We start from the raw sequence: 13,935 nt of genomic DNA, 5'->3' as shown, positions 1-13,935 counted from the left end.
ACCAGGTTTGGTAATTACCTCAAAGTCGAACTCCTGGAATAAGAGCAACCATCTCATCAATTGTCCTTTCATGTCTACTTTGTTCATCAGGAAGGACAAGGCCTCGTGATCCACATAAAATTTAAAGTGGATAGACATAGGTAGTGGCGAAACTTCTCTAGGGCAAACACCATTGCCAAGCACTCCAGCTCTGTCATTGTATAGTTCTGTTCTCTATCAGTGACTTTTCGGCTTGCGTAATAGATCGGTTGATCTAATTTGGAGGGGCCCTTTTGACATAGGACAGCACCACCTAGCCCTTCAACCGATGCATCAGTGTGTACATGAAACTCCTTCGTCCAATCAGGAGGCTGCAGAATGGGTGCCTCAATCAGACACTGCTTCAAAGTGTTGAAGGCTTTGTCACATTCTTCCGTCCAAATAAACTCTGCATCTTTCCTTAGAAGCTTGTGCAAGGAGGTTGCCTTTGCTGCAAAATGAGCTATGAACCTTCTGTAGTAACCCACATGGCCTAGGAATCCCCTCAACTGTTTGAGGTTGTTGGGTGCTATCAAAGCTGCAACCTTCTCAATCTTTGCAGGGTCTGTTGATATCCCTTGTGTAGAGACAATGTGGCCCAACAGAACTCCAAAAGAGACCCCAAAGATGCATTTGTCGGGGTTGAGGGAGATCCCATACTCCCGGCATTGGTCAAAGCATTGTTCGAAATGTCCCCAGTGTTCATGGATCAAACTATAGACACAGAAGTCATCCAAATATACCTCAATAAAGTCATGCAGATGATTTTGAAATGCGGCCATCATGACTCGCTGGAAAGTAGCAGGGGCATTGCAAAATCCAAACGGCATCACTCGGTAAGCGTAGGTCCCCCATTCTGTGGTGAAGGTTGTTTTGGATTGGTCTTCTTCTACTATCTGCACTTGGTTATATCCGTTGAATCCATCCAAAAGGGAATAAAGCTCATGTCGTGCCACTGTGTCCAACAGTTGGTCTATGAAAGGGATAGGAAAGTGATCCTTCTTGGTCTTGGAATTCAACTTGCAAAAATCCACACATATACGAAGCTTGCCATTCTTCTTGGGTACAACCACGATGGGTGAGACCCATTCACTATTTGCCACTAGATAGATGAACTCGGCTTCCAGAAGCTTCAGCAGCTTTGCTTTCACCAAGGTCGAATAATTTGGATTCATTCACCTCTATTGTTGCCGTACTGGCTTGGCATCAGGCTCCAAATCAATATGATGCTGACATATTGTGGGATCAATCCCCTTTCGGTCTTTGTAGGACCACGCAAACACATCCAAATTCTCTTTCAACAAGTTGTACAAAGTTGACAACTCCTCTTCTAGTAGGCTGCTACCCACCTTCAAGTGGCATTCAGATCCATCTGCATCCACAAAAGTCAACTGTCTTTCTCCTTCTACTTCACGGATGAAGGTCCCACGGACCGCTTCTGGATACAAATCCCACTCCTTCAATGGAGTGGTGTCCTCATCTGATGTTCCACTTTGACTGCCTTCTTCTCTTGGTGGAGACTCAGGTTTCTCCTTGAGATGTTAAAATGGGATTAGAGCCGTTTCGGGTTTGGTTTCAAGATTAGTTACCTCTTGGCTTGAAGACTCATCTTCTGATGACGCGTCTAGGAACATCACATAACAAGGACCTTCTGATGCCTGTTGGAATTGTGAGACTGGTGCTTGTTGGCACGGTGCATCATCATCATCTTTTCTTGGCAAAGATGGGTGAGGGCGGCATGAGCCACTGCTGAAAGATGGCTTGTTCTTCTTCAACCATTTCTTATAAAGATTTTGCATATGAGAAGATCCATTTACCAAACCAAATGGTACCATCACCATTCTGTCCCACGACATGAGCTCGTCTGCTTCCGATGCTTTTGGAACTTCTTCTTTATATGTATCCTCTTCAGGTGGGATAGACTCTTCCGTCTCGCTTTCATAACCTTCTTCTTCAATATCATCTCCATCCTCTTCGGTCTCTGTCTCTATCTCTGTCTCGGTCTCTGTAGGAGCTTTGTAAGAGAAGAACAGGTTCTCTGTTTCATCTTCTGCCTCTGTCTCTGTCTCTGCTATGGCCATGTAACAGGGAGAGCAGTACATCCATGCCTCTATCTCACTGTCAGAAGTGATTTCGGAAATGGTTCCTGGTTCAGGCAGGAAGTATTCACCCATTGATAATGGCTTTGCATCTTTTGGGAGTTGGCTTACAGTATCCACTATTAAGGAATGTGCCACTGTTTTCTTGGGAAGGATCTATTTGACAACATCTTTGTCTGCTGATGTTCCATCTGTAGCCTCATTAGGGGAGTCAGAAGATAATTCCAAGGAGGTGTATCCATGTTCTTTTAAAGTACCATATAACTTCAGCACCACTTTATTGGGTCCTCTACCCAAGGTCAAGGTTCCTTTGAACCAATCCGTCCTTGCTCTGGCTTCAAAAAGCCATGGTCTGCCCAATAACAGGGGATAGGATGTACCATAAAAGTTTGGCTTCACCACAGATAGGTTAGCCAATAATATTTTCCAGCCACTGTAGTCTTCACATATGGGAGAATGCCCAAAGGCTTGATTCTACTCTAGTCCACCAGTCTGATGAGCCATTGGGTTGGTTGCACACCTTGTAGGCCTAGATCCTTCATTGTCACATCCGTCATAATGTTTACTGATGAGCCACCATCAATTAGTGCATTTGTAATAAAGCAGCCTTCTATCCACACGCCAATATCTGGGGTACCTGAATCTAAGAAGGCATTAGCCACATCCACTTCTTTTACAAGCTCTGGAGCTTTGTTGGACTTTGTTGCTGTTGAGGGAGCAATCCTTAAGCCACGTCTTCTTGTCAGTATACTTTTGAACCTTTTTCGGCAATTGGGAGACAACATCAATAATTGTCGGAATGCGAGGTTTGGTTTAAAGGTATCTAGATCTCTGACTAGATCGTATTCCTTAATAGGATCCACTCGCTTCTCTAGCCAGTTAGGGAATGGGGAAACACCCATTTTCATTTTCCTTTTTTCTTTCAACAGGGGCATCATGGGGATTTCTTCTGCCACTTGTGGCACTTCCTCCTCTTCTATCTCCTGGACCTGTGGTCCTGTCTCTGGAATTGTCTCTGTGACTCTCTGTGGCACTGTGGTGCTCTGTACAGCACTATCAGACTCTATCCTGTTCTGTTCTTCTGGTGGAAGATTGAACTTCAGTGTTCTGGCAGGAGGATTATTTTCTTTCTGGATAGGTGGTTCCTTCTTCTTTGCACGCATGATGGCAGCAGCTTCCAATTCCACTAAATTGGAGGTATGCTCTTGGGCCTTGGCCGGATTATTAGTAGCATTGTTTTTCACTAGGGCTGGGCTTGGACAATCTTTTGAAGTGTGGCCTTCTCCTTTGCATCGACTGCATAAGGGCTTGTAATCCACTAACCTTCTAGAATTTGGACAATTTGGTGAAATATGTCCCTTTTCTTCGCATCTGTAACACTCCACCTCAGATCTCTGACCACCGCTAGACTATCTTCCTCTGTAACTTTGAGAGGGAAACCTCCTTGGACCAAAATTAGGACCAAACTCTCTAGGCTTGGGTCCAATATCCTGTGTTGCCATTTTGGATTCCAGCAAGTTGAATCTTGCATCTTCTTCCTTCCTTCTCCTATCATGCATCTCCTTCAGAGAGCAAATATCCTCTGTATGGTTCTTCCGCAAACAGTAGGAACAGAAAGCTCCAGGGATTGTTGGCTTTCGTGTACATTCAGTGGCTAAATGGCCTGCTTGATGACACTTACCACACCAAGTATTTGACCGCAACGTTGAATATGCTAGCGATATTCACTTTTAGCGTTTGTAGTTGCTCTGTAATCACATCCATCAACTCCTTTTTGATATTTGCAACTGAGTTGGATAAATAATCCTTCAAGCTTTCTCCTCCTGAGGTACTGGCAGTAGGATTTTGAGGAGTCTCTGTAATCACTGCATAAACAGGTTGGGCTGGTGCAGAGGGGTCTCTGTTCTGATTCTGATTCAGAGCTCCTGTTTGAACTGTTGGCTGTTGGCTCCAGTGTCAAGAATCACGTGGTGGGGGGAGTTGCTCAAGATGTTGCGCCGAACACACACAGAATGCACAAGGAGAACTCACTCAAGAGACAAGAAGAGAGATGGAGGCCAAAACGTTTTCTTGCTGATTTCTTCTTCTTCTTCCACACGCTTTTATAATGTACACAAAGTATAGATAAGATACAACATAAAATGAAAGTGGCCTATTAAGTCAAACAATGCATAACCGACTACACTAGTTGACTGGCGCTATAACTATGCTAGTTGTAAATAGGTGTAACAACCTGAATATAATAAGTAATGAGTTAGTGGCCATGTGAGAGTCATAATGACCACCGACATGATAAGTGTAAACCTGTGGACCCATCTAACCAGGCGGTCCATCATCCATGTCCACATGTGTTGAGCTTGTCATCTCAACACTCCCCCTCGAGCTCAGTTGCATCTCTGCAACTCCAAGTAAACTTCAAAACTTTTAAAGCTTCTTTGTACCCAACGCCTTTGTGAAGATGTCAGCTATCTGATCCTGTGTGCTGACATACACCAAGTCAATCTCACCTGCTAGTACCTTCTCTCTCACAAAGTGGTAGTGTACCTCAATATGTTTTGTCCTGGCATGGAACACAGGGTTCCTAGCCAACTGTATGCTGCTCATGTTGTCACAATAAATGACAATTGGACCTTCCACCTGCACATCCAAATCAGCCAATAACTTTTGCAACCATACTACCTCACATGCTGCAACAGCAGCACCTCTATACTCAGCCTCTGTACTCGACAAAGCAACTGTAGATTGCTTTTTGCTACTCCAAGCAACTACTACACTACCAAGAGAGAATATGTATCCGCTGGTAGATCTTCTATCAGACATACTACCAGCCCAATTTGCATCTGTATATCCAAACACCTGTACATCTGTACCTGCCTCATAGAAAAGTCTATAATGTAATGTGGACTTCACATATCTCAATATGCGCCTCACTGCATCCAAGTGTGGCTTTCTAGGTACTTGCATAAACTGACTCACAAGACCAACAGCGTAGCTCAAGTTTGGCCTTGTAATGGTCATCTAGATCAAACTCCCCACTATCCTCTTGAACATAGTAGGGTCTTCTATCTCATCCCCAACATCAGCACTCAACTTTACATTTTTCTCCAACGGGACTGAAAGTGGTTTGCATGCTGTCATACCATACTTGGACAACATATCCAAGCCATACTGTCTTTGGGACATCCATATACGATCATCACATCTGATCACCCCAATGCCAAGGAAGTATCTTAGCTCACCTAAATCCTTCATCTCAAACTTCTTCTTCAAAAAATCCTTGACTTCAGCAATCCCACTATCACTATCACCTGTAATAATCAAGTCATCCACATAGATGACTATGATGGCCAAACCTGCATCTCCCTTTCTCACATAAAGTAAGTGATCAGCATCAGAAACATAAAAGCCAATATTGACAAGATACTCTCTGATCTTGTCAGACCATGCTCTAGGTGCTTGCTTGAGCCCATAGAGTGCCTTCTTCAACTTGCACACATATGTGGGATGCTTTAAATCCTCATAATCTGCTGGCTGATCCATATACACTTCTTCCTACAAATCACCATGCAAGAAGGCATTCTTCACATCCATTTGCTGCAACCTCCAACCTTTGGCTGCTGCCAAAGCAATCACACATCTGACAGTTGCCATCCTAGCAACTGGACTGAAGGTTTCATCATAATCTATGCCATATGTCTGGGCATAGCCTTTTGCAACCAGCCTAGCTTTGTACCTGCTAATAGAACCATCTGCATTGTGCTTAATCTTATAAACCCATTTACATCCAATAGCTTTCTTTCCCTTTGGCAATGATACTAGATCCCAAGTCTTATTGGCCTCTAATGTAGCCATCTCCTCATCCATTGCTGCATCCCAATGAGCATGACCAGCAGCCTCCTCAAAACATGTGGGCTCAACATCCTCAACTAATTTCACCATATAAGCATAATGATGAGCTGCATAACCTTCAAAACCAAATCTTTTAACAGGGTATCTCACCCTGCTAGACCTGCATACCACTGGATCACTCAATGGAGTCTTTGCATTGACGCGTGCTCTCTGCACACCTGGAGTCCTCATTGAAGGAATGTCAAGCTCATCATCCAAGCTCTCTGAGCCACTAGAGTCTCCATCAAGCACTATATCAATGCCTTCTGAAACTTTATTCTTTCCTTTGTCTTTACCTATAGTGCTACTAGATGCACCTGAAGATGTAGAGGTATCCCTTAGTCTCCCAGACCAAGGACTACCAGATGATGTCTCTGGTCCACTAAGAGTCCATGATTCTTGCTTTTCAGCCTGCACATGAGTGTCATGATCATCATCATCATCCAATGTATCACCTCTAGATGCATACTAACTACTCATTTCATCAAAGATGACATCCCTGCTCACTCTGAAATTACACCTGACAGGGTTATAACAACTATACTCTTTTTGCTCTAAAGAGTATCCAATAAAAACACACTTTTCAGCCTTTGGATCTAGTTTCTTCCGCAACTCATCTGGCACATGAACATACACAATGCAGCCAAACACTTTCAAGTGTGAGATATCAGGCTTCTTACCTGTAAAACATTCTTCGGGGGTCGTACCATGAACTGCAGCTGTGGGGGTTCTGTTCATAATATAAACAGCAGTATGAATAGCCTCATACCAAAAATGCTTAGGCATATTCTTTTCAGCCATCAAGGCACGTGCAACTTCTGCAATATGCCTATTTTTCCTTTCTGCAACCCCATTTTGCTGTGGAGTATACCTGCATGTGAACTGTCTCTTTATCCCATGAGACCTCAGAAAATCACTGAACTCATTCGAGAGGTACTCTCCCCCTCCATCTGACCTCAAGCACTTTACTTTCAAGCATGTTTCTCTTTCAACTGCAGCCTTGAAAGTTCTAAAGTGCTCAAACGCTTCACTCTTTTCCTTCATAAAATATACCCACAGCTTTTTAGAATAATCATCAATGAATGTAACAAAGTATGAACTACCTCCAAGAGATACATTTTGTGTAGGCCCCAAATGTCTGTATGCACAACATCAAGGATATTTGTGCTTACATCTCTGTCATGTGAAAAGGGTTTTCTTGCCTATTTACCAAACTGACATGCTTCGCATACCTTATGAAATTCTGCAACTCTAAATGTGCATTAATTTCAACCTTTATACATTTGCATGTCCAATGCGTTTGTGCCAAATTTCAATGTCTGCAACAACACCTTTTCCTTTGGCATACATAGCAGCATTCATAGTAGGAATTCCAGATCCAGAGTAAACATACGTCCAACTCTACTTCCCTTTGCTACCAACCTGCACTTGTCATTGAAGTCTTCTACAAAGCAACCCTGTGCATTAAATCTGACTTGCAGACCTTGCTCTACCATTTGACCCACTGACACCAAGTTCTTTGTAATGGATGGCACATCTAATACATCTGAAAGACTCTTTGTCTTACCATCATGCAAGGACAAGGGAACTTTTCCAATGTGTGAAATTGGGTGGCATGAATCATCACATGTCTGCACATAACCTGCATTTTGCAAATTTTGCATCTCTCCAAACCATTCTGCATGGCTGGTCATATGACTGGATGCACCTAAATCAACATACCAAACATCATCATGTGTTCTCTTTCCTGTAACAGCATTCAGCATATGCTGCATAACAAATAGATGTTCATTTTTGTCTTCATTCTGTCGTGAAGACGATGCATAGTTTCCTTGCTGCAACTTACCACTACGGATATCATCTTTCTTAGCATAACATTGTGCTGCAATATGACCTGTTTTGCCACAGTAGTGACACACAATACCAGAGTTGTTAGAACCTATGTTCTGCCATCCACCTCTTCCTCTAAAGCTCCCCCTGCCTCTAAAGTTACCACGACCTCCTGAAACCTGCATATCTCCAAATTGTTGATTCAATCTATTTTTCTAGTTGTCACTACCACGTCATGTACCACGACCTCTTGAGGAGAACCTGCCACGTCCCCTTCCTGAACTGGAGTAGAAAGCTTGGACCTGTTCACCACTTCTTTTAGATGTCTCACTCTGCATGTTGATCTCTTCAGTGATCATAAGGGAGACCAACTCATCGAAATTTGGAAATGGCTTTCTGACATATACGGAAGTTACAAAAGACTTCCAAGCCTTTTCATTGTTAAGTCCACCCAAGGTAGACAACACCAAATCATCATCATCGGGCATTGCATCAATCACTGCCAAGGCATCTGCAATGCTCCTTACCTTCAATGCATACTCATTGATAGACATCTTCCCTTTCTTTAATGTATTCAACTCTTGCTTGAGTTGAATCTTTCGTGTCTTTGTATTTACAGAAAACATACTTTCAAGTATGGTCCAAGCTGCATATGAATTCTCTACATTTCTAATATGTCCCAGCATATTATTGTCAATTACTGTTGACAGCCAATACATGACCTTCTTGTCTTTTGCATTCCATTCCTTTCGTGCCTTTTTCTCTTCTACAGTTGGAGGATCACTCACATCAGGCTCCTTTTCTTCACCTAAAACAAACTCGTAGAGGCCTTTTCCAATAAGGAAATTCATGACATGGAACTTCCATGAAGGGCAGTTGTTCTTGTCAAGCTTCTCAATGATGGGGCTTCCACTGTTCTCTGCCATTATCACAAAATTGATACCAAAGATCAAGCAAATCTTCTGCAACCTTCAACCTGTAGTACACAACAATACACCAGACAGCCTTTTTCAATGTCTACTCAACAATACATGCAATCTGCAACCTGTTTGCAGATAAACCTTGTGTTTATTCACTGGTCATTACCTTTGAACTTACAGATCTGAAATCTGTAACCTGCGCATCCACTTTCGATCAATACATTCGAAGTCGCAGTGAACCCTGAAACTGTTGTTCGCAACCTTGCAGCTCTAAAACAGGCCCTGCTTCCGGTGCCTCCACAGGCACTATCCAAGAGAAAGAGTGGAAGGATGGGAGAGCTTCTTACCCGTGGCTTGCTTGCTCGAACCTTGCTTCTTCTCCTTTACTTCAACCTTCGAAATCTGCCTCTCTGAGTAGTGTGGCTCTGATACCATGTCAAGAATCGCGTGGTGGGGGGAGTTGCTCAAGATGCTGCGCCGAACACACACAGAATGCACAAGGAGAAGCTCACTCAAGAGACAAGAAGAGAGATGGAGGCCAAAACGTTTTCTTGTTGATTTCTTCTTCTTCTTCCACACGCTTTTACAATGTACACAAAGTATAGATAAGATACAACATAAAATGAAAGTGGCCTACTAAGTCAAACAATGCATAACCGACTACACTAGTCGACTGGCGCTATAACTATGCCAGCTGTAAATAGGTGTAACAACCTGAATATAATAAGTAATGAGTCAGTGGCCATGTGAGAGTCATAATGACCACCGACGTGCTAAATATAGATGTGTGGACCCATCTAACCTGGCGGTCCATCATCCATGTCCACATGTGTTGAGCTTGTCATCTCAACATCCAGTTGGTAGGGTTCCACTGTTGCTGCTGATTTGGCATTGGGGAAATTGGTTGGGACCATTATTGTTGTGGTTGAACCATCATTTGAGGCATTGATTGTGGCCACTGTGGATTTGGTGCACTGTACTGTGATACTAGGGGCATCTGTTGGTAGGGGTAGGGGATAGTCCCTGGGATTGCATTTGGTGGGTACATCATTCTTGGCATCAGAGGAGGTAGGACTCCTCTTCCCGGATTCATCGCCAATCTAGTTTCCACTTCATCATATAGTCTTGCACCTTCTGTTGCAGCTTGCAGCGTGGCTATTCTTTGCAGCTCCACAAACTTACGGACTTCTGGTTGTAATCCTCTGAGAAACACCCCCTTCTGAATGCCATCATCTAGATTATGGTTAGTCCATCTCTTCAGGATGGATTCCATTCGTGAGACATAAGCTTCTACTCTTTCTCCAGAGGACTGACTTAGGTTCATAAATTCCTCTCGCATCTGCTCTTCAAAACCTTCACGCCCGAATTTAGTGAGGAAGGCCAACTTCAGGTCATCCCGTGTGCCAAAAGTTCCTCCTGTTTGTCTCTCATACCACTAAAACGCCGTGCCCTTGAAAGTGGCGGGGAATATTGTTAACCAATGCTCAGGGGTTCTGGCATTGTTAGCCACACATGCTACCATAAACTCTGCTACATGAAGATCAGGGTCTTCATTGTACTCTCCCTTAAAAATTGGTAACGGGACTACATTCACTGGCCTGTCACATCAATATTTCTGGGACGGATCTAGCTTAGAAGTGGACCTCCAATAGGAGGAGGAAGGGCTTGATGTGCCATTGGGACTTCTGTAAAGAGTTCCGCAAGGGCGTCAAAGGCGGCTTCTCCTACGAGCTCGTTCTCGGCTTTGATTTTTGCTTTCTCTCTTCTCACGTACCTCTGAACTCGTTCTAACGATTGCCTCTTTATTGTGTCATTCATCAGGCGGTTGGCTCCACTATGTTGTTAGTGATCCATAGAGGGATAACAGAAGGCTTCAGTCATTGGAGGACTCTCTTGCCAACATTTCTTCTACTTCTTCCTTTTCAACGTCCCTGAATTTTGCTTTCATGCCACTGCACAGAGAAAGGTATTCGGTTCTGAAGGTGTCAAAATGCATACGTCTAAGCATTGTGGTGGTGCCATCATCATAGTAATGCCAGCTTCTGATGGTTTCAACAGTGTATGTTGTGAAAAACACTCTGTCTACCAACTTCCAATGGGTTGCTAATTGAACAAACAGAAGATTATCAGTGCACCAAGCATCCCATGTATCTTGTTGTTGAGCATCCACGAACAAATTCCAACTCTTTTCCTTCTTATTTTTGTGAACCTCCACAGACCAAGACTCCTGAAGCTTCTTCACAATCTCCCACTTGATGATGTCTGGAAACTTCTTAATGAATGCCAAATCTTCCATGGATGGTCATTCTCTCTATTTCTGCTCTTCAGTTTGTTCCCAAACAATTTGCCACCAAGATGCAAGTTTCTGCTGCTTCAACAAGAAGAGGAAATTGTCCACCACATAGAGCATGCATCATGATGGTGATGTGTTTCCACCATTGTGGGATGAACTTCTTGTGGAAAGTGGCTTTGATTATGAGAAATTCCAACTCTTCAGTGGAAGAAGGAACTTTATAAACATCCATTGAATTCTTCTCTTCTTGGAAATGCCATTTCCTTCATTTTCATCCTCTTCTGGTACTTGTTGATGGCAAGATTTCCCCAGCTGCACACCAAAAATATGGAGCCCCAAGAGGAACACCAAGGAAAAGGGAATTATCTTGCAAGAAAATCTATCTTGTAACATCAACAAGCTTTTATTTCATTCTTTTGATCATCAAAACAAAGAAAACAGCAATTCTTCACACATCATCATAGTAGATTTCTCCCACAGATTTGATAGAATCAACCATATTCTCCAACATCTTCACAAAATCCATCAATAGAAAAAAGAAATCAAAGGAATACACCATCTTTGAATGGAAATCAATCACATAGTATTCATCTTCAATGTCTTCATAGTTCTCTCTCTCAATCTCTCATATACAATTACACTGTTTTGATAGATTTGACTATCTCTGGCTCTCTCTCTCTCTCTCCATCAATAGTACATCATATCCTCACTAAAATCACTCAATAATCACTCACAAAAACCCTCATTAGGTCGTGGATACACCTCCCAAGAGGTATGTCAGATGTGAAGAGGCACCAGAGCCACTACAGTGACTCTTCATAGCTCACCACTGTCACTTCACTCTAGTTTTTACTTCAGTCTTCAGCAGCTACTTCTTTGACTTCTTTTAGCTCTTTTGCACTTATATTCACCTCTTTCCAAGGCTAGAAAACTTTCCCAGGCTACACTCTCATCCAACAGAACACATACATAGGCATACATAAGGTCTACAGAGGCTCACAGAAGCTCAACAAAGAGTTACAAAAGGTCAACAGAAAGCATCAGAACCACATAACTCATACCAAAACCATTCCAAACCATCAAAAATCACTCAATAAGCTTTCAAACAATCTTAAACCCTATCAATCAATACTCCATCCTTCCATACAGAGAGAAAACAGAACAAAACAGAAGCTATCATGACCAAACAAAACATATTAGAACATCAACAGAACTTCACATCTCTACTAATAAACATCATGAGCTTAATAAAACCATTCCAACCTATCCAAAACACTCTCAAACCACTTCCAAACCAATCAATCATCTCATAAAATCAACCATTCATCTCTCAAAAATAACAAAAATCAGCCAAAAAATAGGTCATTTCAACACTCAACAGTCTCCAACAGTAAGAGTCCTTTGCCCTCGCATCTGCCCACTAATACGATCAGGAGAATGGGAGTTTGTCAAAAGACCCATTCCAAGACATCATGGTCCTCGATTAAAACCTACACCAAATCAAAATAATACATCTATTAGATTGAGTGTATAAACCACACTGTATTCACAAGAAAATAACCTGGCAGTACATACAAGAAAGCTACCGAGCCACCATAGATTCATTTCTGATTGTACTGAGAAGTACAGCGGATCATCCTTGGGCAATTTTCCCATTGCTCTATCCATCAATGTTATGGCTACTCTTTCCATCTTCTTATCATTCAGGATCTCACACTCGTCCATCAGTTGAGAACACCATTTGTTTCAGCATGTGTGATATTGTAAAACTCAACCATCCTTCTCTGCAACAGCTCCAACTTCATGAAGATGTTGTTGTGTTCATCATATTTAAGAGTGCCTCGTTTCCCTTTGTATTCATTTGTAATGTGGTACGGGGATCCAACATAGTCGTTTTGCTTCTTGTTAAGTCTTTTCTGAAGCTTCCAAACATCTATAGTGGTTGGTAGAAGTTTTGGAGTGATTCCTTTGGCTTTGAATGCAGACTTGATAGTCTTATGTAAGAAGGCATATCCTTTCCGACTAATACCACTCTCATCCATAGCGCTCTGTACATTCACAGTGGATATGGTGTTGTTGGTAATAAACTGATCCACCACCTCCCTCTGCACAACCTTAAATTTCTTCTCTTGCAGTAGTTCCTTTGCAACCTTAGAGCTAATCAGAGGTTTCATTTGCATTGTTGGGTTGCTATTTGGGTTGATATTCTCCTTGTCGGGCTGCAATACAACCCTGCATACAGAACCCCAGTGTTAATGTATGGAGGAGCCAGAGGGAAGAAGGCACATAGAAATCAAAGGGCACATAGGAGCAAGAGAGTACATAGAATCAGAATGCTTACCTGATTGCTTTGATCCTTTTCTTGAGTCCTCATGAACCAACCTTAAGATCCTCTATGTTTCACAACTTTCTTTTCCTTTGCCGAGGTCCAATAGATGTTTTCTTCATTCTATATTGTTCAACTTGCTTTTGTAGCTTGTTGATCTTCAGTTCCTGGTGCTTGAGCTTTTCTTCTTGCAACTTGCAAAGGTCTCTAAGGTGACAAAGATGGGTATTTTGAACCTAGAACATCTCTTTCTCAACTGTAGGGGTTACTGAAATTGATTTGCAGTAGCCCAACAAACCTTTCTGTCCATCTCCAAACAAACCTGAGAAGTGAGGTCTGGCTTGAGAAAGGTGGTTGACTACAGGTTTGAGGATCATGTGGGTAAATAGATCCATCACACCATATATCCACATTCTTGGCTCTAGAACATCTTAGAGCATTCCTTTCATTTGCTGATACAAAGCTGCCACCACGACGTTTTTGCACTGGAGCGTAACTAGGTTCAAGGTCAATATGAAGATGGTACTTGGCATTGTCAACATGGACATGGGAGTCCGCCAT

General features: G+C 42.5%; 1 pseudogene; it reads right to left on the bottom strand.

Annotated features, from left to right (window-relative positions):
- LOC148028148 (uncharacterized) overlaps positions 1-12,853 on the bottom strand; it is a 32,549-nt pseudogene extending 19,696 nt beyond the window's left edge.
- Between the last annotated feature and the right edge of the window lie 1,082 nt (positions 12,854-13,935).

This window comes from Lygodium microphyllum, chromosome 12 (genome assembly GCF_053477565.2).
Source record: "Lygodium microphyllum isolate KBCC chromosome 12, Lygodium_microphyllum_v1.1.10, whole genome shotgun sequence".
In the NCBI taxonomy this organism is placed as follows: Eukaryota; Viridiplantae; Streptophyta; class Polypodiopsida; order Schizaeales; family Lygodiaceae; genus Lygodium; species Lygodium microphyllum.
Note: the sequence above shows the minus strand (reverse complement) of the source record. Positions and strands in the feature narration are given on the sequence as shown.